Source organism: Eubalaena glacialis, chromosome 18, assembly GCF_028564815.1.
Source record: "Eubalaena glacialis isolate mEubGla1 chromosome 18, mEubGla1.1.hap2.+ XY, whole genome shotgun sequence".
NCBI classification, from domain to species: Eukaryota; Metazoa; Chordata; class Mammalia; order Artiodactyla; family Balaenidae; genus Eubalaena; species Eubalaena glacialis.
In genome coordinates, this window is record NC_083733.1 from 10645069 (window position 1) to 10669567 (window position 24499).

The 24499-nt window shown below is 41.1% G+C and overlaps 1 pseudogene; it reads right to left on the bottom strand.

The window, feature by feature from the left end:
- Window positions 1-1520: 1520 nt before the first annotated feature.
- On the bottom strand, window positions 1521-2521 carry LOC133078152 (large ribosomal subunit protein uL18-like; annotated as a pseudogene).
- Between the last annotated feature and the right edge of the window lie 21978 nt (window positions 2522-24499).

Genomic DNA, 24499 nt, shown 5'->3' on the forward strand with positions numbered 1-24499 from the left:
GCATGTACGTATTTAAAATTGGGGCCTGTGTGGCTCCTTACATGCATCAAATAATTATTTGCATCAGATAATTGTAGGCGGCCTAGACTTCCTAATAACTTTTGAGTAGTCACTGGCTTTCTGTGGAAAAAAAATTTCAGTAACTTTGGCCAGTCATTCCAGACCCCACATTTTGGATCTTTCAAAATTTATTCCACTGTGGTTGTCCATGCCAAATCTTGAGTTAAGCAAAACTCCTCTCTCCAGCTGACCTGAAGCAAATCTTTTGGAGGAAAAAAAAAAAAACAAAAACAACCAGATAAATGAACATGTCTAGGCAGAGATAGATGCTGAAGAGAAAGTAAATCCATTCACTCTTTCCTCAGAGACATGTGATCACTCTGGAACTGTAAACTCTTCATTTTGGCTTTATTGGCATCGTGCCATGGCTTTGATGGCGAGACCACAAAGCTTTGTCAGTTCCTTGAGGTCTACAGGACTTCTCAGAGTGGATCGTGGGCTGTCTGTGCTATTACCACTCTAACCACATGAAGCATATTTTCCAGTCATGGTGGTCTTTGGACCCCCTTGAAATGGGCCTTTTACATGTATAAGGATGGGCTCAGTCGAAAGGACTCTTGCACCTTCAGATGAAGTCACTAACATTGCAAACCTATGGTGCAAGCCTGCGTGGATCATGGGTCTTATTTTCTTCTATAACTTGCCTCTTGGCTTTTGAGACATTAATCTTGGCTTCCTCACTTGTCTTTCTCAGATTATGGCATCTCCTGGTGTCACTAAATTATATAAGTCTTTGACCACACCCTTGAGCTGCCTCCATAAAGGAATATGTTTAAGGGAATGCTGTGCTTCCCTGGCCCTCCCCTACTTATGGTTTTTCACTCTCTTCTTGATGCCAGCAATCATCTTGGAAGATCAAACTGATATGGAATGAGATAGGGCAAGTTAGATAGACAGCTCCTTAGATATTTTAGATTGTTTTTAGACAGTTATTCCAGATTGACCACATTTCTATGGATTCCTTTGTGTAGGAGTTTTCCTAAAGAGACCCACATCCCAAACGTTTTTCTGGGGGTAGCCAGTGTTTCTACTTTTTCAGCTTTTTCCATCTCTGTTTTTAGCATACACGTGAAGGGAAGGCTTTCTCTCTCATCGCCACACGGCCTCTCATATGTCTGGACCATTTTCCTAAATTGCCTCTGTCTTTCCTACAGGGCTACCTAAAAAACTCTTACTCATCCTACCAAGTTTAGGTCAGATGGATGGAAGGAGCCATGAAGATCTCAGAGGTATCCCAAAGTTTTAGTGCCGACTTGACCACCAACTTGCTGTGTGACATAGATCAATTTGCTTGCTTTCTCTGGTTTTTCTCATATGTCAACTGAAGGTGCCTTTCAGTTGATAAGCAAGTCCTTACCTGTTCAAATAATCTGCATTTTCAGGATGCTGCTAGGTTCCTATAGGGCAGGTAGCTTCCAAGCAAAGATTCATCCCTTTTTTTTTTTTTCCACTTGTTCAGTAAGTTTATTACTGTCTTTATCTGAAAAATCTTCATAGAAATTGTGGTTTGGTTTATTAACTCTCAGCAGCCCGTTCCTGAGCTCTAAGGAAGCTTGTCTTGTTCTGAGCTACCCGATCTTTCTTCTGGGCAAGTGACATTTTGGGACGGTTCCACCTCTTCTTTTTGACTTCTTCCTTAGGCTTCTTCTCATACACTGGATTCTCTCGTATTGCAGCATGAGCTTTCTTATACATCTCCTCCATCATGTCTGGAGTTACTTTGTTCTTTAGGTATTGAGAGAATTGTTTTTTGTAAGCATCTTCCTCTTCTTCGATCAGGTAACGTGTATAATCTGCAACATTCTGCCCCACGATGTGCTTTCGGTGTCCCTCAGCATTGAATTCTTTGCTTTCTGAATCATAACCAGGGAACCGTTTGGTGCTGTGAGGGATAGACCAGCCTCCATCGACAGCTCCCTTCAGGGCCCCAAAACTTTATTCCCAGTAGTACTCCTGGCAAGCCCTGCATCCAAGTAACAGGTGAAGGCACCAGGTTGACCATCAATGCTTTCCACATTGTATTCATCTCCAGCCACCTCGACTTGGCCTTCCTAAATTTTGTCCATACCAAACCTGTTAAGAAGCCTGCGTGCCAGCAGCAGGCCAGTACAATGTGCTTCAGCATGATTTGTCCGGCCAACCTTCACGCCATACTTTGGGAGTTCGTGAGCGTAAGCTGCACAGACTATCATATCTCCTTCCATACGGGTGTAAGCGATCTGACACATGTTATCTCTGTTAGTTACATGAACTATCGTTCTGTATTTGGGTGTGTTGCACTTATTTTTATCTTGGATTACCAATCGTTTCCAAGCATAATAGTCAGTTTTGCCCTCTCGCCGTCTTCTAAATTTCACTTGGTATCTCTTGAAGTAGGCCTTATTCTTGACAACTTTAACAAACCCCATCCTGTGGGACAGAGGCCCTAGCCGCCACTGAGCTGTAGAACCAGCACGTCTCCGGGGAGGAAAAAAATAGATTCGTCACTTTTGTATGGTCTCGGCATCCATCAACAAGCCCAGGTCATGCTGTTATACCAGCTGCGACTCAGGCAAAAGTCTAGCTCTTTCAATGATGTTTATTGCCTGATTCACTGGGATGAGAAAAAGAAACATTAAACTCTCAGAAATCCTTCTCTCTGGAATTCACATATCCTGTGAAGGCAGCTTAGCAGTATGGTCAGGACCACATATACCTTGGTGACACCAATAGACACCATCATCTGAGAGATACAAGCGGGAAAACCAAAATCAGTGGATCAAAAGCCGAGAGGCAAGGCACGGAAAGTAAGTCTTGAGACTCATATACATCCAATATTGGAAAAGACGTAAGGTCAGTGGCTTCACTCTGGATCAGAGACATCTTCTCCCAGTGGACATTCTACACTTACTTGATTCCCTTCTGTGATGTTCAGCTCACTACGTGCCGAGGCAGTCCCTGCGACTGTTGGAACACTGCGAAGGAATGATGGTCAAATTCTACCAGAGCTGGAGCCCACATTGTTTGAGAACAGAAACAGCTGTGATCTTAGATATTTGTATGTCCACAAGTTAGGAGTGTGTGTTCTGCATCCAGTTGCCATGAGCATAATACTGAGTAAGCCACATGCTAACCACATGGCTTTGTGCAAAATACTGAACCTCTCTTAACCTCAGTTTTCTCACCTGCAAGATGGGGGTGATTATGGTACCAGACTTGGAGTATAGTTATGAGGTTTAAATGAGATGATAGATACACACTGCATAGCACAATGATTAGCATAAACAAATCACATTTACTGAACACTTACTATGTCTTGTAGCACATCAACTGCCGTCCAGAGGCTCTCCATTTTCCTCTCTTCAGCAGATTAGGACAAACTCCAAAACATGTAGCCACCAAATACATGAATGTCATGAAAAGGGGATTGAGTTTGGAATCAGAGTAGTTCCAAGTCTCAGCTCTGCCTCTTGCATTGGCTGGTTTGCCTTGCCTTTCCTTAGTCACTCTGGGTATCAGTTTACCTGTAAAGGAGAAGTTGTTACTAGGTCAACATCACCCACGTTGTCACAATCTTAAACAGCTCGATCCCTTGAACATTCCAAACAGAATAAATTGTTTGAACAACATTAAATCTAGGCAGTGAAATAATTTTAAAATCTTTCTAAGTGTTTGTGTGCATTTTCCCCTGGGAAAATCTGATCTGTACCTTCCCATTTTCCACCCTCTCCACAATATTCGTGCACCCCGAATTTAAATCACTGTCCTAGAAGCTCTCTAAGTTTTCTTTTCCAGCCTAGAAATGTTCACACATTATGCTCATGAAGAACAACCAATGGAAGTTATTATTCAAAAATTATTGTAGACACTTATTCATCTGTTAAAAAAATTACAAGAAAATTACATTGAGGGGAACAGTGGTATAATATTTCATATGCTCTTTTGGTAGTATATTTAAAAATAAGTGAAAGTCAACATGCAGTGGAATAAAAGCATGGTGGATCGCTACTAATATTCATTATCTTACAAAATTTGTGCATGCACTGAACTGCGGTGGCTTCATATTATCCACCCCACAAAGAATTGAAAGATCACTAAGCCCACAAAAATTCCATTTGTCCATAGTGTCTGCCCTCACTTTTCCTTCTTCTCCACCCATTCATCAATGGCTGCATCTTTTCCTCCTTATCAGGTTCTGCTTCACAGCATGGCCTATCTCAGACTGGATAAAGAAAGGAGGCTTGCAAATATCTGAACAATAGGCTCCGTGAGCTGGAGGACTTCTTACCTCCAGTCCCCTAAAGGCTGCATCTTTGCCCCACATTTCCTTGGCTTCCACCCCCCAAAGGCAGCAAAAGGAAACAATAGCTATCAGCCCCACCAAACTGTGTCTTTCTGAGATGCAGCTGAATAATCAATTACCGGGTGAGTGTATCTGAATTTCCCTGGCTGCCTTCCACATGCCTTCCAAACTTCAAAGTCTCCAGGAGCAGGTCTGCAGGGCCCTCCTCCCAGACGTTCTCACCATCCTGTCACTCATCCCGAACCTCTGAGGCAGCTCCTGCCCTCACCAGCCACACTTCGCTTCATCCATCCTTTCCACAAGGTGTCTGGAAAGAAAGACCATTGTTCCCTTGAAAAAAAGACCAGTTGGTAAGGAGAGACAGTGCAGACAGCAACATTTGGCAAATTCGTGGCTCAGGGCAAGGACCAGAAGCTGTGAAACAGACACTTTAAACAAGTTTTCTTTTCATTTTGGTACATTAAGTGGCTATACTACAATAAAGCAAATAGATCCAAACTGTGAAGACCTTCTGTGAGAAAGCAGAACCCTGAATGCCCTCCTGTTTCCATGTGCCCAGAACGCACACGGTTAGAAAGGGCAGGGCATCTGTGCTTCTGGTTGTTTGCAGAGTTTACTGTAAGAAAAGTCAGAATATCAAGCGATTGAACAGAGGCATCTTGCCAACTGTGAGAGCAAGCTGGGAAACAGTTTAAGGAACAAAAAAATTCTTGTCTGTGAAGATGTCCAGTTTTTCTGAGTGTTGGTGTGGATATTTATGTCACTTTGGGGAAAATGATGGCACAGACGGAATGCCTGATAGGAGGGTGGTTGGCAGGCAGATCAGACAGCAGGTTGTAATGGTTCAGTTGCAAAACAAATATTGTTTATGTAACAGGTCGCACATCCAGGCCAAAAGAGCCCTGTTAAGACAACATTTTCTAAGACATATGACTTAACAGTTTTTGCGTTTTTTTGCTTGGCCAAAGCTGAGGATTCAGACAGACCTGTGTTGAGCAAGTTGGGTTAACAATTCTCAAAATCAGCCAGCTCTAGAGGCGGAGCCAGACTCTAGTGTTCTCATCTGTAAAATGGGAGCTATACTTGTTCCCTTCACAGAGGTCTGTGGTGGAGACAAAATGAAATAATTACCAGCTGCCTGATAGTGGGATTTTGTTTGTTTATTCTGGGCTCCTAGGAAAAGTGATAAAGTCCACCAAATAACAATATGTGTTTCAAAAAATCTTTGGAGAGAATCTTTAACCTGAGAAGGTATGATAACAGCAAAAAGATTGTAACTCAGCCCAGTACATAGTTATTGAATTCCCACCATATGTGAGGCACTGGGGACTGAGATTTCTTGCTATTTCATGCATTTGAAACATAGGAAGTAGATTATTTGTTGCCTGGGTTGAAACAGTGGAGGGAAAAATGGGGAGTGATTGCTAATGGGTATGGGGTTTCTTTGGGGGTGACAAAAATACTCTAAATGGTAATGGTTGCTCTAATACTCTAAATGGTAATAGCATAATCCTCCAAATATGGTTAAATACACTGAGTTGTACACCTTCAGTGGGTGAGTCATATGGTATGTGAAGTATATCTCAATAAAGCTGTTAAAAGCAATGTAGAGAAACAGTAGAAAACTAAAAGAAAAAAGAAAACAAAAGAAACAAGAACACAAAACAAACATAAACAAGTCTTGGGCAGGAATATACCAAATTGACCTTGTTCCTATCCTCATGGAGCTTTAAGTCTTGAGGAGCAGCCACACGTCTGCTAGTTGGCCAAATAAATAGGGGGTTGGATAAAGGATAAATGGGTGTAAATCAACTATGTTTCAATAAAATAAATTTAAAAAAAAAGAATAAATGGGAATAGGGCCATGCTTCTACTCTGTCTACTGGAAATCACCCCACAATGAACATGTTCTTCTTTTTCATTTGAGCAGTGGTCCTCCCTGAGGTCAGAGACTATACTTAATAGTATAGTTCCTCACAGCCAAGTTTGGCCCTGGGAATCAGTTCTGGGCAACAGGATGTGAAGAGACCATGTGGACACTTTTCAAGTCACATCCCTTAGAGCAAGCTCTGCTTCCTTTTCTACTCTCCCCATGGATGGGAAACCACCTTCAGCCTTGTGAACTTTGTAGCTGTAGAACATCAAGACCAGAGGCCTGAACTGCTTACTGCTCTAGATGGCCTTACTGTCTTCTTGCATCGTTTGCAATGAGAAATCTGCTTACATCCTTATCTTGGTTTTACTGTCCATAACATGGCTCTTTTTCTCTGACTGCTTTTAAGATTTTCTGTCTACCACTGATTTAAGCAGAATTTATTTATGATTTTAAGCAGACTTTATTTATGATTTTAAGCAGGTTTTGATTGTGATGTGCCCTTGTCTAGTTCTCATGTCTCTTGTGCTAGGGAAACATTGGCTTTCTCAGATCTATAGGGATATAGCTTTCATTAAGTTTGGGAAAAAACACAACTGGCCATGATTGCTTCAAATATCTTCTTCCCCCATCTATCCTCTTTTTTTTTTTTTTACAGAATACCATCACAAATCTATTAGGCTACTTGAAATTGTCCTTCAGTTCACACTGATAATCTTTTCTTTCTCTAATTCTTTTGTTTTTTTCTCTCTGAGTTTTATTTTGAAGTTTCTATTGCTAGAGTTCCATGATCACTAATCTTTTCTTCTATGATGTCTGATCTGGAGTCAATCTCATCCAGTGTATTTTTCATCTTATACACCAGAGATGATTTCATCTCTAGAAGTTCAACGTGGGCCATAAAAAATATATATATATGAAGCAAGACCTTCTTGAGTACTCTCCCTGATGCCCCATGAAATATGAATTCTCACTGGGGAAAAAGACATTATTCCTGGCCCTGTGTAAGTACCAGGCAATGTTCCCTTTAATGCTTTTGGTTGGTTCTTTGCCTTATTTGGGGTAGTTTCCTTACAGGCATATAATGATTGTGAATATGCAAGAAGTACTGTCTGCTGATCTTTGGGGTTCTTGCTAAGTGCAGCTCTTTCCTCTCCAAAACTCTGCCCTGTATATGCTAGTCATGGTGGTCTGCACGCTCTAGCTGCCTTGATCTCCCTGGACACTCAGCTCAGTCATCCAACTCAAAGAGTTAAAGGTTTCACCTGGGATCCCCCTTGTCAGAAACAAGCTGGGGCAATCGTAGCGTTAGCTTCATTTCTCTCCCTCTTCTCAGGGATCACTCTCTTTTGTCACTTGGTGTACAATGCCTTGAAAATAATTTTTCCATGTATTTTGTCTCATTTTGTTTGTTGGTTTGTTTCAAGTGGGTGGGTAAATCTTGTTAATCCATCTTGTCTGGAACAGAAAATATGCTTTCCAGTATCTTATCTAGTCTTATCAATGAGCCTTTGGAATAGCTAACCCCACCCCCCTTTACCAGAAGAAGATGAGGCTCAGACAGGTAACATAAGTTCTCTAAGCTTACACAGCTTGTGATCAATAGGGCCCAGATTTCATCCCAGATTTGTCTCTCGGAAATAGTTGTTCATACGATTTCATGTGCTCTGCGTTCCCTTCACTTAAAACGCTCTGCAGTGGTAGGAGAGGGGTTAGGCTTGAAAATAGGCCACAAAATACTGTTTGGAACCGTGTAGGCCAGTTCCCTGCTCCTTTAGGGCGTGAAAATTAAGTTAGGGTGGAAATTTGAACGCATGGTTCAGACACAGGGACTACACAAGTGACAGTCATTTCTTCCTTTCTCATAGCAAACGGTCTTCTAGCTCAGTGGGTCTCAAAGTTGAAAACAAACAAACAAATGAACCCTTGACTGGGGAGGATACACGAAGTTCTGAGTTATGAAGAACGATAAAATTGAGAAAATAAAGAAAAGATTGAAAATTAATATACTTAATTCCTTGCCCGAGATTCTGGCATGTGCCCCCAGTGAGAACCATCAACATGTAGAAATAAATTCTTCCAAGTGGAGAATTTCATACTCTGAGTGAAAGTATACAGTTAGTTTTTACTTTCAGCACCCTCTTTTCTTCCATGGATATGCTCAGCTCCACTCACTGTGGTTCAGCTGAGACCTGGTTGGCCATATAATGCAGACCCAGCCAACCATTAGAACCACTTTTCTCTGACTGTGGCAATTGGCTTAGTCCCATGCCCCAAGCTGAGTCATTCCAAGTTCTTCCCTAGGACTTCGTTCATCTAGGGCTGAAAGAAAAGGGGTTTTGTCTTTGGGGATACAGAATTAGAAGGCATGAATCAGAATTATCTGGGAGCCATCTCCTAAACCATGCAAAGAAAGCTTGTGTGCAGTAGGAGTGAATCCGATGAGACACAAGAGAAACACAACCAAGAATTAGAGTACAGTGGGGATGGGGGCAAGACCTCAGAAAAATGTAGGTCATCAGAGTTTAATCATTCATGATCTCCACATCCCATAGTGCTGCAGCCAGTACTTGGACTTCCCAGTTGCATGATCTGATAAATCCTATCTTTTTAAATTGGTTTGAGTTGGGTTTCTGTTACTTACAACCAAGAGAGTCCTGGTGAATAAAGAGGAAGTAATTTACCCCATGTAAAGATTCTGAATTAGTAGGGGGGCTGGAATGAGAATTCTACTCATTCTATTTCAAATATATCAGGCAAGAGAGAGAATTCAGGACCCTGTTTCTTTACATCACGGTGAGCAAAGGCTGCCGCATGCACAAAAACTACTGACAGTTTTTATTATTATTGACATGTGCGTGTCAGAACCATAAAAGCTTAGTGTCAGGCCCATTCTAAGGGTATTATATGACCGTTCCGCAACCTGTGAGGAAGATCTTGTTATGGTTTCCCTTTTGAAGATGAGGAAATGAAGGCTTGAGGAGGTTAAGTGCCTCAAATCCAGAACTGGTTAGTGTCAGAGCCAGGATTCTCAAATGAAGGCAGCCTGACTTCCAAGCCATGCTCTTGACGGCTGTGCTGTCTTGCCCCTGAGCCTGTGTATCAAAAGCCTTCCGCCTGAGTACCAGGTGACATCAGGAAATGATCTTTGACCAGTCTCTGACAGCATAGTATGAATTTTCGTTCTATATCAGGCACTTTCCTCCAGATTTCTCCCTGAAGAATGAAAGAGCAAGAGGAAGCCGCACATCAGAGCAGGGGAGGAGAGAGGCACAGAATTGTTCCCCCTCTTGTAAAGCTGTCTTCTCACAGTTCTTTATCCGAATGATTCTTCATCTGATGCTTGCTACATTTAAGAGAGTGCTGGTCAAGACTGCTGAGAGTGAATTCTGGTACACAAGGGAATATCCTTAACACACCTTTCCAAAAAGCTGTGTGATCCCATCTCAGGTGCCGTTCTAGCAGAATTTAGATGCCGTTCCTGCTGATCTAGTGAATCGGAAACAGATCGATGTGCTTTTCCTTCAGTGACACCAAAGCACTTATTTTACAAAATCCTCAGTTGTCCTGGTCACCATATGAGAAAAGAAGAGCCCAAAGGGAAAACACTGAGGCTGGCGCCATCTTTGCAATGTCCTGTATCTGAATATATACACAACATCCATGATTCAATAATATGCTTGTCACTCGAAGTGGACCAATGCCTGTTTGGACAAATGAGACCAGGAAATAATTTTCCTTATGACCATTTTTCATTTGAAATAGTTGTTGCTGTTGTTGTTAAAAAGTAAGTCAGCTTTGAACCATCAGTGAGGCCAGATCTAAAGAGAATGACACAGACGCCTCTGGCATTCACTGCAGTGGCTTTTGGCTTTATCAGCAGTAGGGTTTAGACAAGTCCTGCTGGGACAACCGAGGAGAACTCGGTAGGGGCTGCATGCTTAGACAGGGTGGGGCTGGGAAGCAGTCACCGAAGGCCGACCCTGGGTCTGGGCTATGGGAACGATAAACACAGAGTAGACTCCCATGTCCTAGGGAGGAAGAGAGCATCATCAAGCTCTTTGGAAGAACGGAACTGCAGGGTCTCCTGTGGCTTTGCTGTCACCTCATCCCCGAGTTCATCATCACACGTGTCTTTCTCAAACACCAGATGGTCTCTGCCTCAGAGCTGGCAAGCTGAGGCTCCTCTTCTCCCAGTTGGCCAGTACCTACAGGCTAGAGTTCACAGGAAGAAAGTGGATTTGGAACTGAGCAGAGTGGCATACTGCCCCAAACCTGCTTGGGTAGCTTTACTCAGCAGATGCTGAACAGGTAGCCATGAGTCTCGTACTGGCTCTGCTGCTTACTGCCCCTGTAAATCTGGGCAAATTCGATGACCTCCCTGAGCCCCAGGAGTCGCATCTAAAAATGAGTGGGTACAGCCTGAAGAAACCTTTGAGATTCTCTAATGAAAACAAGCCATGATTCTAAGAGGGAAAGAACCGTCCAAGAGACCACTGTCCTTGTGCATGTAGAATCTTCTGGAGATTCAAAATTCCCCATGTTTGTTCTCTACCCTCGGGTTGGAAGTAAAGGGACGGAAAGTAGATGAGAGGGAAGCATCAGAATCTCTCAGGACATAATCAAAGGACCCTGGGTACTAATGTTTCCTTAATATTTGTCTTTAAACCAATTCACTCTTTTTTCCACAATAAAAGTACTTAAAAAGTAATCCTTATATCATTTGCCCTAATAAGAATTGTTAAACATTGTATTGTTTTCATTGTATTTTTTTTCAGTCACCTTCTCCTGAGACACTGTTGCCAGCCAAAGGTTCTAGCCCCAGGCTTGTTCTTTCTTTAATGCTTGCTAATCTCTCTTTTTAATGGAGAGGTATTGAAAATCTACTAGTTCCAGGCCAAAATATTTCCCCCTGATGTAACCAGCAAGTGAGAAAGTGAGTCCCTTTTCAATTCTGTTCAGTTCTTGAGATTTCACCGTTATTGTGTTCGTGCACTTCCGAAAATCATCTCCAGAACTATCAGTGGCGCCTGGTTAGCATTTTCTGCCCTCGGGAGTGGGGAATGCAGGCTCTCCCAGGCCTAACCAGAAGTCCAGTTAAACAGTTTAATCCTTGGTAGGGTGAAATCAGTCCTGGCCATGAGAGGGATTTCCTTGCAAAGGGCAGGATGTTGTATTTTTATCACTGTTTGCTTTGGTGCAAATTTTTTTTTAAGAGATTGGAGTTTATTTATTTATTTATTTATTTATATTGATTTTTGGCTGTGTTGGGTCTTCATTTCTGTGCGAGGGCTTCCTCTAGTTGCGGCGAGCGGGGGCCACTCTTCATCGCGGTGCGCAGGCCTCTCACTGTCACGGCCTCTCTTGTTGCGGAGCACAGGCTCCAGACGCGCAGGCTCAGTACTTGTGGCTCACGGGCCCAGTTGCTCCGCGGCATGTGGGATCTTCCCAGACCAGGGCTCGAACCAGTGTCCCCTGCATTGGCAGACGGATTCTCAACCCCTGCGCCACCAGGGAAGCCCTGGTGCAAATTTTATATAGGTCTTCCATAAAAATTAATTATTCTCAGACAATACCTGTCCTGCCAAGTACTTGCTGGAGAGCAGCAACACGGAAGCCTCGGCAACTAGGACCAGGATTTGGACAAGCCATCCCTCTAAACCGTTTTGGCAAGTCGTCAAGCTTCTTGAGAACTGGTGAAGTTTATATTCTTACACACCGACTGAAATCAGGCTCTTCCTAATCACACAAAACATCCATGAGAAAGTCCACACAGGTCGAAATATGACACACAGCACTAAAACTTAAAGGCAAAGAGGTTTGATCGAAAAATCCCTGTTTTTCTTTCTAAACAGTACATCTTAATATCGGAGTGTGTTGACGAGCACTGCTAACTGTGTGGATACGGCAAGAAATGCTGCTGACGGGTAATGAACTTCAAGTGAACAGGGACACAGGGATCTGGGTCTTCAGGACCGGGGCTGCTTCCAGACCAGGGGCTGTCCAGCAGATCACAGAGGCTGAGGTTGCATGATGAGGCATGAGGGTCCTGGTTACGGGGCTCTGTCGTCCTCTGTGTGTCACACAGGTTTTCCATTTTCTTTATCAGGGAGGATGTCGTAGTGGTGGTGGAAGGATCACTCAGTGAACCGCCTGAACTCGGGAGCTGTTCAACTCATCATCTCATTTAAACCTTATCGTGATCAAATTATGTAGATCTGGTGATTCCACTTTTACATTAAAGACTGAAGCTCAAAGAAGTCAAGATGCCTACAGTGACAGAGTAAGTTATGAGGGGGGAGCCCAGTCCTGAGAGTCAGGCTTGCTCCGTTGTGTTTCCTGAAATCTTCAGCCCCTATTTGCCTCTATGATTGAATCTGTCTTTCCCATCCCTCCGGAAGCCCTTCATCCTCTGCCATGGGTGCTTTGGTTCTGTGGAAGCTCCAACTGGAGCATTTTCAGTACAGAAATGTTATGTTTCAAAGACACTTATATCCTTCTTACACACACACACATACACACACACACACACACACACACACAATCTATTTGGAGGAAAGAGTTTACTAGGGTTCCTTAATGGAACTTTGAATAAATTATATGGGACATTTTTCTACCCATAGTAACTCAGAGAAATACATGCCATTTTGAAGAAGATTTAGAGCTAAAAAACAAAACAAAACAACAACTAAAAAAACAAAACACAACTATATCTTTGCTAGAGAATACCTACTGAAGACAGAAAAAGAAAGCTTACTCTAATTTGACGATTTAATGAGGGAGTTTGATGTTACATATGAAGTTCAATTGCTATAATTTGTCATGATGCCCTAGAAGAGTTAGGCAATTCTGGCTACATTTACTATTTCTGCCATTTAATAAGTTTTTATTGAGCACCTACTGTGTGCCACACACTGTACCAGGGATACAGGTGTGAATGAGCATTAGGGAAAAAATACAAGCTGTGATGGGAGTCTTTCACAGGGAGCTTAACCTTGTCTGCAACTAGAAAGAAGACAAGTTTTTTAAGCTTGCTTCCAAGGAAGAATATATTGCAGGGTCAGAAGTTCCCAACTTAACAAAAATTGTATCAGTATACCGCCAGACTCATTTAGAAATAAAATTCAAGTAGGAAAAAAAGCTTCTTAAATATAGCATCAGTTATGTCAACCATTTGATAATAGACGTCTAATCTGGGAGAAGATTAAGGGTGTTGCCATAAATCATTTATTCGCTTGTTTCCTTTTAGTGGTAAAATATTGTAACAAAATTTGCCCTTTTAACCATTAAGTGTACAGTGGCCTTAATTACATTCACAATGTTGTGCTACCATGATCACTATTTCTAAAACTTTTCCATCACCCCAAACAGAAACTCTGTTATAATTAAGCAATAACTTGTTTTTTCTTCCCCTATCCCCTAGAAACCTCTGAATCTATTTTCTTTCTCTATGAATTTGTCTGTTCTAGATATCTCATGTAAGTGGAATCATACAATATCTGTCCTTTTGTGTCTGGCTTATTTCACTTAGCATAATGTTTTCAAGGTTTATCCACATTGTAGCACGTGTCAGAACTTCATGCCTTTTGATGGCTGCATAATATTCCATTCTATGGATCTACCACTTTTGTTTATCTGTTAATCTGTTGACAGACACGGGTTGTTTTCACCTTTTGGCTATTGTGAATAATGCTGCAATGAGCACTGGCATACAAGTATCTGTTTGAGTCTGTTTTCAATTCTTTTGAATTGTCTTTTCAATTCTTTTTGGAATTGCTGGATCTTAATTCTATGTTTAGCTTTTTGGGAAACCACCACCATTTTCCACAGCAGCCTCAGTATTTTACAGTCCCATCAGCGATGTACGCAGGTTCCAATTTCCCTACACCTTCGCTAACACTTATTATTTTCCATTTTTTGATTATAGCCATTGTAGTAGACATGAAGCGATATCTTTGTTTTTGATGTGTGTTTCCCTAACGACTATGTTGAGCATCCTTCCATGTGCTTATTGGCCATCTGTATATCTTCTTTTGAGAAATCTCTATTCAAGTATTTTGCCCATTGTTTAATTGGGCTGTTAGTCTTTTTGTTGTTGAGTTTTAGGAGTTCTTTATATATATATATTTTTTAATACATAATATATACTGTAATATATTATATTATATATTTTAATATATATTTGGATATTAAATCTTTATCAGATATACGATCTGCACATTTCCCCCACATTTTGCAGACTGTCTTCTCACTTTCCTAAGAATGTCCTTTGGTGCATGAAAGTTCTTAATTTTGATGACGTTCCATTTATCTATTTGTTGGTCGTGTTGCACATCTTTCTAGAGTCTGTATTAGTTTGCTAGGACTGCTGTAACAAAGCACCTCTGGCTTTTTGTTTTGCCATAACAGAAACACCTTCGGTTTCCTTTGAGAGCTCTCTCTTTGGCTTGCAGATGGCTGCCCTCTTGCTGCCTCTTTACCTGTTTTTTTCTCTGCACACACACATCCCTGGTATCTTCGTGTGTCCAAATTTCCTCTTCTTATAAAGACACCAGTCATATTGAATAAGGGCCCACCTATACAACCTCACTTAGCCTCCATTACCACTTTACGAATTCTATCTCTAAATAGGGTCACATTTTGAGGTACCACCAATCCATCCCATAAGAGAGTCATATCTATGAATCCATTGTCAAATCCCATTCGTTGAATTTTGCTTTCAACAAATACTTATTGACTGCATAGCCTACGGCAGAGAATGTGCCAGGAACTAGATACATAAGACAGAAAGACTCCTGCCCACATGAAGCTCACTTTCTTGTTAAAGGAGACAGAAAATAAATAAATAAATAAATAACATTTGACATTTTAATAAACATTTTTATCACGGGACTTGTAACAAGTCCTGCGATTAAAAATAAAATAAATATTAAAAAAATTTAAATTAAATGCCAGAATATAATAGGACAGAGAGTGACTGGGGGAGAGAGAGGGTACTTAAACTGAATGATCAGGGAAGCCCTTTCTGAGGAGTTGATGTTTCAACTGGCACCTGAATGATTAGAAAGGACCTGTTATTGAAAGACCTAGGAGAAAATTCAATCTTAACTGCATTGAAAACCACACTCTTAAATCCAGACCACTTGCTCATAGTAGCAGAGGCAAGATTTGCACCCACGTCTCCCAACTTACTTTTGAAACAAATTGTATTGTGCAATTCAAGATTAATCAGTCAAGTTTGAACGACTCAGTAGTTTATCACTAGTGGGAGAAAAGGTAAAGGGTAAAAAGGGATGTGATTTCTATTTATTTATGTATCAAATTTAAAGAATCTTTGGCAGCCGTGAGAGGGTAATCAAATGACATATTAACTTGACCAGTATTTTGACAAGCTGCCCTGGAATGTAGGTTCCCAGAATTACTTAAAATCAATAAACAACATTCCTTGCTGGGGAAGGTGGCAGGCACCCTGATCAGCTATCCTGGAAAGGAAAGCAATGCATGCATTCCAGGCTGGCCGAGGGCTGGCCACATTAGGATTTCTGGGTGGCCAAGGAGAAACAAGAAGATGCAAACGCATGGTCTTTGGTGGACTCGCCTGATGAATATCAAAATGACAAATTGACTCTTATAGTCCCCAGTGCCTGATGGCAAAACACAGTGGGAGCTCAGTGTACAAGTCACACTGAATTCTTGCAGGATTGTGAGGAACCCAGCCCAGCTCTCAGAGTCCTTCTGGACCCCAGACCAAACTCTCCTCCTTGGGAAAGCACCGCCCAAAGAAAATCTGCCCCAACACACTGTCTTTTCTCAGAACACAACTCCCAGATTGTTGCATTTCCCAGCACAATCTCAGCACACTACTGTTTATAAAATAGATAAACAACAAGGACCTACTGTATAGCACAGGGAACTCTACTCAATATACTGTAATGACCTATATGGGAAGAGAATCTCAAAAGGAATAGATATATGTATATGAGTAACTGAATCACTTTGCTGTACACCTGAAACTAACACAACATTGTAAATCAACTACACTCCAATGTAAAATCAAAAAGTAAAACAAAATAAAACACAAAGAGTAAGAGAAGACCCTTCTCTAGGGAGAGAGTTTATTTCTGATTCCCTAGGAATCAGTCTTATTTGCGCTCTTTTCTAACTTGAGCAGCAGAGACGATGTCTCTTTGGGGTTTTGCTGAGCCTTAATCACCATGAACTCTACCACCCCGCTTCTTGCCCCAGGCAGAGTGTTTTAATCCCAGATTCATTTCTCCAACCTTTGCACATAGCATTTTGTACACTCAGGGCATTTTCCATATTCTGCCTCCTTTTTCTGTGGGTTTTTTTTTCCTTTATTACTCCTCCTCAGTTACATGTGTCTGAATATAAGGGCCATGTCTTATTCATCTTTGCCTGTACCACCACACCTACCGTGCTTGGAACAAATGCTTTCTCCATAAAATTTTTTTTTTTTAAATGGCAGACAAATTCAGTGAGTTTTGAAAGCTGTTTCACTGTTTGCCTTTACAAATTGAGAGCTGCCTTTGTGGGTTTCTGCATAGCTGTCATAAGCCAACTCTCTGATAAATGTACTAGGTGGATACTGTAGAAAAAAATGATGTAAGGTTGCCACATCAGAAAATCCAATTGCCCTATTTCAAAAGGAGAGGAACAAAACTAAGTAGAACAATTTTGTTTTTAATTTACCAACTGGGGAAATTGATATAACAAATGTCTACTGTCTAACTATCTACAAGCCACAAATGTCAGACTTGATGGGACAAAGACAAAGAAAAGAGTTGTTAGAACAGCGCATTCGAAAAATGAACAGTATATATAACGCAGGTGTAGTTTTAACCAACACATCTGTGTGTAAGCGGTAGCACTATAAATTATTTTAAACATAAATAGTAATATACATTAAAAGGAGTGAGAATACTCATTTGCATAGACCCAATTCTCTGTGTCAGGGGAATTCATATCAAGGAAATAATTCAAATAGATAAAAGCCAATTCTTTACTAATAGAGACAAGATTTTTTTTCATATCTATATAAAAATTAAATTTACAAATTATATAGTTGTTAGACTTTCAGTATTTTAAGATCAGCATTATAATTCAGGCAGCTGATGTATCAAACTTTGCTTACTTCTACCACTAGAATATGAAACAGCACAAACTAGGATATGTTTTGATACTAGTTTAAAAATGCAACTGTAAAGGTATATCAGTGATTACCAATAGCCAAAATATGCTGGTCTGAAATGAAACTTCATGGATCTGTCTTCTCACAGCAAAGAAAAGATCAAATACATTTTTGTGGAAACTTTCCTAGATAGGAAAAAAAAAAAAGTGGAAACTTTCCTAGATAGGAAAGAAGATAGTGCTCACATGCAGCAAAGCAGGTATCTTCCTTCAGGGCTTGTGAAAACAATGCTGAGATCTGAAAATTCATTAGCATAATTTTCCATAACCTTTGAATTTTCTTAGAGACTAGGAAAGATGCCATTAGGTTAGAAACACCCAGTGTTCTAAGAGGGGGACTATTGAAGTCACTTCTAGAAACCAAATAAATGACTTAATCTTTTGAAAGAGAAATAATCTTCTCTAAAGAGCCTAGTGCCTTTTATTAAATTGATGAGCATTTACAAATGTGTGTTGATATTAAAAGGCAGTTTGTTTTTGTGCCAAAATAACTCTACATACATATGAGTGGTTTTCCTACGAGGCTGGTGAGTCAGGGGACAAATGCGAACTGGTGTCAGAGAAGGATTTGATAAAGTTGCCCCGATGGTTGTGTGTGCGGGATTATGACATGGGAACTAGATGATGGGACCCCTGAACACAATCATAGATGATTGAGGAGGTTGATTGATAACTTCTTGTCAACTTGGTGGGAGGTCTGCAGCAGCGTGACGTGGGGATCGCTCCCTGGCTCTGTCCTGTTTGTCATTTTTTTATCAGTTACTTGGGTTGAAAGTATGCTTATCACATTTTCAGCTGCCACAAAGTGGGGAGGGGTTGCTAATAGCACAGATGACAGAACCAAGGCACAATGAAATCAACAGGCGGGAACAGTGTCCGAAAATGGAATGCAGATAGGGAGAAAAGGAAATCTTGCTTTGGGGGCTAATAGTAAAATCAATAAGTTTACCATGGGAGACATGAGACTTGGTGAGAAAGCAGGGAAAAGAGGCCTGATTTTTTTTTTTCCCATGCATTTCCAAATCAAATAGGGATCTTTGAAATCATGAAGACATTGAAATTTTAAAAATCAGGGTGTTTATGTCATGAAGTCTGATGGTTCTACCTTCTTTTGCATCAGACTACCCCTGGAGTACTGTGTGTAGATGAGAGCCTCGCATTTCAAGGGGTTCACTAAAAAAAATAGAGAGAAATCAGAGGAAGGTCGACAAAAGAGTAAAAGGGAACAGAAAGCCAACGGTACTAGATTGTTATTCTGTGCCTGGCACTGTGCTATGCTGGAAACTTTATATTTTATTTCCCCAGAGCCCTATGACATGGGCTGTGTTCATCAATTTATAGATGAGGAGACTGAGGCTTAATTTAAGGAAATTGTTTACAGATTAACGGGTAGCAAAGGGCCAAATTGAGATTTGGATCTAGGTCTATAAGTTGCCTAAACTTAAACTGCTTTCTCCTCCAGAGAAGCCATCCAAATTCATTGAGGATACAAGCATTGTCTACATATATTTTAAGTCTTAGCATATGGAAGAGGAAACAGACTGAATTATGTGGGTTTCCAGACACAAGAACTAAGGCATTTGGTACAATTTCATGGAGCAACTAATTTCTGCTTAATTTAAGGAAGAAGTGTTACCAAGAATTATCCCACCATGCAAAGATCCGTCCACATAAATCTTGAATTTCCTTTTACTGGAACAGTTGAAGCAAAGAATAGAAGGTCATCTATCATGGATATGTGGAAAAGATTCCTCTCCTTCTGAGCTCAGAGACCTGCACCATCCTTTCCAACACAAAAAATTCTGTGAGTCAATAAGCCAAGCCCACAAGAAATTCAACTATATTCAGAAAGGACCAATTTGCCAACTTCTCTGCTTTAGTACTTTTGAGCTTCTGCTGTTTAATCCCATGTAACATTCCAGATTGCTGGCATTTCGTTTCCAGCCCTACAACTCACTGGCCCTGTGACCATGGATCAGGTTACCTAACCTTTTCAGTATCATTTTCTCCACATGCAAATGGGCACGATAATACTGCCTTCTTCAAACGGTTGTGCAAACGTCAAATAAGACATTCATTTTAAAAAAATGCTAGACACCATTCCCAGATCATAGCAAAATCTCAGTCAGTGTTAATGATTGATAGTAACAGCATTGTGACTGTAGTTGTGATAAACAGAGTGACTTACATTTTGTTTTTCTTTTCTATTGTTTAATTCTTCAGCAAGGATATGAAGCTGCTCAATGAGGCAGTTTGAGGCTCAGATGGCCCAGAGCATCCGAGGGGCTGCCTTTCCTATTACTCCACTGCACAGTTTATCTTAGAATCAAGCCAGCCCCTGGCAGAGTATCAGCAGGTCTGGGGAGGGACCCAGACATTGAATTCCACTGGGTTTCAGGACATGAGTCAAGGACCAAGAACCCCTTCCATGGGCACCTTTTATCTTCTTGCTATTTTTGTTCTTGAATGTCTTTTTGATCATGGACATTTATATGTGAAGCATGTTCATTTTAACACATTCAACTAGTTTGGAAGTATGTAAAATACAAAATGGGAGTCCACCCTGCCATGTACTGACCCCGGACCCCCAATCCCCAGTGCCCACCTCCACACGTGCGCACATCCCCAAAAGGAGAGCTTGGTTGAGAACTTGATGTGTTATCCTTCCAGAGTTGTATTTTTCCTTTTCAACCACAGAGTTCCCACTTTCCTGTTTCATTTATATGCTCAACAATCGTGAAATGTCGCCACTTTACATATGGCCATAAGGATCAGTGAAGTGTCGCCACTTTACATATGGCCATAAGGATCAGAGCGGGCTGTTCTCCCACAGACAGTAAGTAGCCATTAGGGTTGGAACTCTGCTCTAAATCTGCTGATTCTTATCCCAACAAAGGCTGCCTTAAGGTTGTTTAAACCAGCCTTCTGGCTTATGGCATAAAGAATCATCAAAAAGATTATGCAAGCAAAATTGAATTCATTAGTATTTGCTTTGAAGATTTTACATTGAAGAGACTACTAATTTATAGAACTCTGTAGAGAACTATATAACCAAAACCTTTATCATCCAAGAATGTGTCATAATTATTTTCTTTAAAATGTAAGACAAAGAATAACACTTAAATTTTTAAGAGGCGATTGAGACATTTTGATATCTTACGTTTAGAGTAAAATATGATTTGATAGACCCTCAATTTCTAGTTAGTTTAGTCTTTTCCTACCACCAGCTTGTGGGAGGGGTTCAAAACACTGCAATTCAGGGGAAGAAAATGTTTATCTTTTTCCATAATGCTTCCTTTTTGGGGAGTTGTTTATTTAATAATCAGAATCAGACTCTTTTTTTTTTGCTGGCTTGGGAAGTGGCTACCAGTTTCGAATCCATTCTGATTTGATTAATTGGACCGCAGAGAAGATACTGGAGCAAAACTGACTAGAAGTTTCCTTTTTTGAAACTAAACATTTGTGCTTTGCTGCATTTTTTTGCCTGTATACATGAGACCACAGTGTTATATGTTCCTAAGTCCACTGTTGAATTGAGAACATTTTGGGTTTTATTTTGTGATACCTTCTCTTCCTGATGGATAACTTTTTGAATTTTAAATTCAGTGCTCGTGGTACATGAAATTTTCAGACTCAGGATGACATGTCTGTGACAGGTCCTTGGTGTAGCTGGCGGCCCTTTCATATGTCACAGGATGCCATGTGGTCAGGTTATACAGACCAGAGTTTCCCAGGCAACCGAGTCATGCCCTATGGGGATTCCTTGGGGAAGTTGAAAAAAGATGTCAGAGATGAGAGGTCTGGAGCCACCACGTCTCAAAGCCATTGTTTGCTTTCTTTTGTCTTCTTCCCCGCATTCCCCATCATTCTACCGGAGTGCATTGTGGGAAATGCATTCCATCACTGGCACTCCAGAAGGTTCTTGGGGACACACAGAATTTTTTTTTTTAATTTTATAGATTTGTGCTTTAAACTAGTAAGATATTCACACTGGATAAAATCACTTTAAAGTGAAGCATTGTAATGTGAATCAAGGTACATAAAATCATTGTAAAGTGAATCAACTTACATAAAAATAAGTAAATAGCTCAGGTGATACACAGATTTGGGGAGAAAAAAGAAAGAAAAATTATGAGGTTGGCAGAGAACAATTGGACTCAGTTTCCAAAACTTCTATCATTCTAGTTTTTCTTTTTCTTAGTCCTTAACGACAACAATGGATGATACCTAACACTTTATTTTCCTTCGAATTCACAAAAGTTTCATATCTATTGATGCCTATCTGTGTAACTGTATGATCGTCCTTGACTTTTTTTTTCAACAAGGAGGAAGAGTTATTATTTGTTGACTGGAGGGAGAGAGAGACCTACAAAATTGCCTCCTGGTTCATGTCAAGAGAGCTTAGTCTGGAGCCCGATAAGCCTTTTTCTCATTCCCAGCCTCATCATTCACTAGTCAAGTGGCCTTGGGGAGTTCTTTGACCTCTCTGTGCCTCAGTTTCTTTCTCTCTACAGATTTTTTTAAAGTGATGAGCTTGGGCACAGCAACTGGCATAATCCCTTCTTGTACATATTACAGAGTAATACTTCCTTAGAGAATAGCCTCATAACAAAGATAATCTAATCTGTCTTAAAAAACAAAATCTTGCTAGGTTGAAATCAAGGCTCAGTTTTTTTGTTTGTTTTTTTTTCCAATTTCTTCAAAGAGGCTAGAGGCTCAAAATAAATGCTCAAGGTTACTGGATGGAATGCAAAACTCAAACACTTTTTCCCCCACCCCCGACTCTATTACTACAAAGTGGATCTCAGCAAAATAGTCCTTTGAGAAAGGGGATTGATTTACTCCTGTAATAATTCCAAAGATAATATTAAGAGTCTTTTCTGTGCCATGCTCAGGGCAACGATCACTAAGGTTTGTTGCTCATTTGCTATGTACGAAATGTTACATCACATAATTCTCACGATACACCTGTGAGATTTGGACTGCTTTCTCCCTGTTTTACAGATGGAGGAACTAAGGCTTGAAAGGAATAAGTAACTTGCTCAGATGACAGAACAGTTTTATCCCAGGGCAATCTGCCCTACTCTCATTTTTCCCCCCTTTCCCTCCTCCTCTTCTTTCTTCTTCATGTTATTATACAAACCTTGATGGAGCCCTTGCTACACGTGAGTCACACATATTGGAGTGCCTCCAGGATGGATCTTGAGACCTATTGTCTTCTCATTGCAGACTCTGTGGCTTCAGCCCTGAGACACACACGTGTGAGTCACTTCACATCACTTCACGTTTTGATATCTCCAGCCTGGATCTTTTCTCTGAGATCCTACTCCAGGCATGCATCTGTCAGTCTCAAGGACAGGCCAAACTCAACATTTCGAAAGCTTCCTTCTTTGTGTCTCACCTCTCACCTCACCTTGTCTCAAACTAAATGCTCTTCAGAGATGTCACCTCACTGAATGGTATGCCCATCCATCTAGCTGCGAAGCCAGAAACAGCACTCGTTCCAAACACTTTTGTCTCCCTGCCCCCAGGATCGGCTCTTGCCAATGCCTCTCACTTCCTTCCATGTGTCTACATCTCCACCTTCACCACCCTGGCCTCCCGACCTCATCTCTGGCCTCCACAACAGCACTGCCGTCCTAACTGTACCCCCGACCCTTGTTCCTTCCCAATCCATCCTCCACACCTCAGCCAGAGCGGGATTTCTCCCAGCGCTGATTTCCTCATGTGGCCGCATCCCTGTCTTCAAGCTTTTCAGTGGATGCCATGGATCTTGTAATAAAGACCAAACTTTTAACATCCTTCCAAGCCTCTTTTATGCATCCTGTCTCATCACTCTCTGCCCTTTGACCTCTGCATGTCGGCTACCCTGATCTTCTGTCAATCCCTTAAATGAGCCACCTTCATCCAGATGCCTTGACACGTGCTGTTTCCTTTGCCTGAAAAGCCACCTGCATTCCAAAGTTTACCAACATAATGTCTATATCCCCTTTATATCTCAATAAGCAGAGCTTCTTTGCTGAAGCTTTTCTTAATCTCCCATACTGGATCAGGTCTGTCGATTTCATTCAAAGCACCTTGAATAACTGATGCTTATATACTTATCTCTGTGTTTGACTAGTATCAGTTCTCTTGGCTAGAAGATGAGCTTGTGAGAACAAGGACCATGTCTCTTCAATTACCATGATACCTTCCCATGCCAAGCCCAGAGCCTAGAACATAGTAGTAGCTCAATAAATATTTGAACCAATATGCTGTGATGAAACGATTATGACATAATTAAACTGTCTTGTGTTCTAGTTATCGGTGAAAACACAATCTCTGTTTCTAGAGCAGGGATTCTCAAACTTTAGTGATGATCAGAATTACCTGGAGATCTTGATAAAACAGTGCTTGGTCCCATCCCCAGAGTTTCGGATTCAGTAGGTGTGGGTTTGTCCAAAATTTGCCTTTCTAATGAGTTCCCTGGTGATGCTGCTGCTGGTCTGAGGACCAGGCTTTGAGAACCATTGTACTACCCCACATACATTTTTAGAAAACAATGACTACATCAGTGTATTCCAAACATTTTTGAGAAATCACCCCTTCTTCATTTACTGCACTACGTACAGCCTTGGATGCTCTGGGAGATGAACAGGTTTGCTCTTTGCTTAGTCATTTCCAGTCCTGGGAGAAGCTTCATACTTCAACCACTGTGCCTGGCGTTGCTCAGGGATTCAATATCCAGCAGGGATTTGCTTTTTAGCAGGACTCTCCTGATTCTCAACAGGGACAAATGCCTGCAACTGACAATAAAAAGGAGAGGGAGGTTGGGGAGGCTTAGGTTTCAAACATCTTTCAGTGAGGAATTAGTTTTAAAGAGACACACAACAATAAAGCATACTCTGAGTCCAGACACCATCATTCACAGCAATCTTACCCTCTGCAACTGGCTGCATGCCAGCTTGGAGCCAGGTGCCTTTGTTGGATCTGAGTCAAGTGCCCTGCGGCCACCTACAGAGCACTCAGGTAGGATCCTGAAAGCCCCTCACCTCCATCCGCTCTGCTTGATTACTATTTCAGGTCCCACCAAAGGA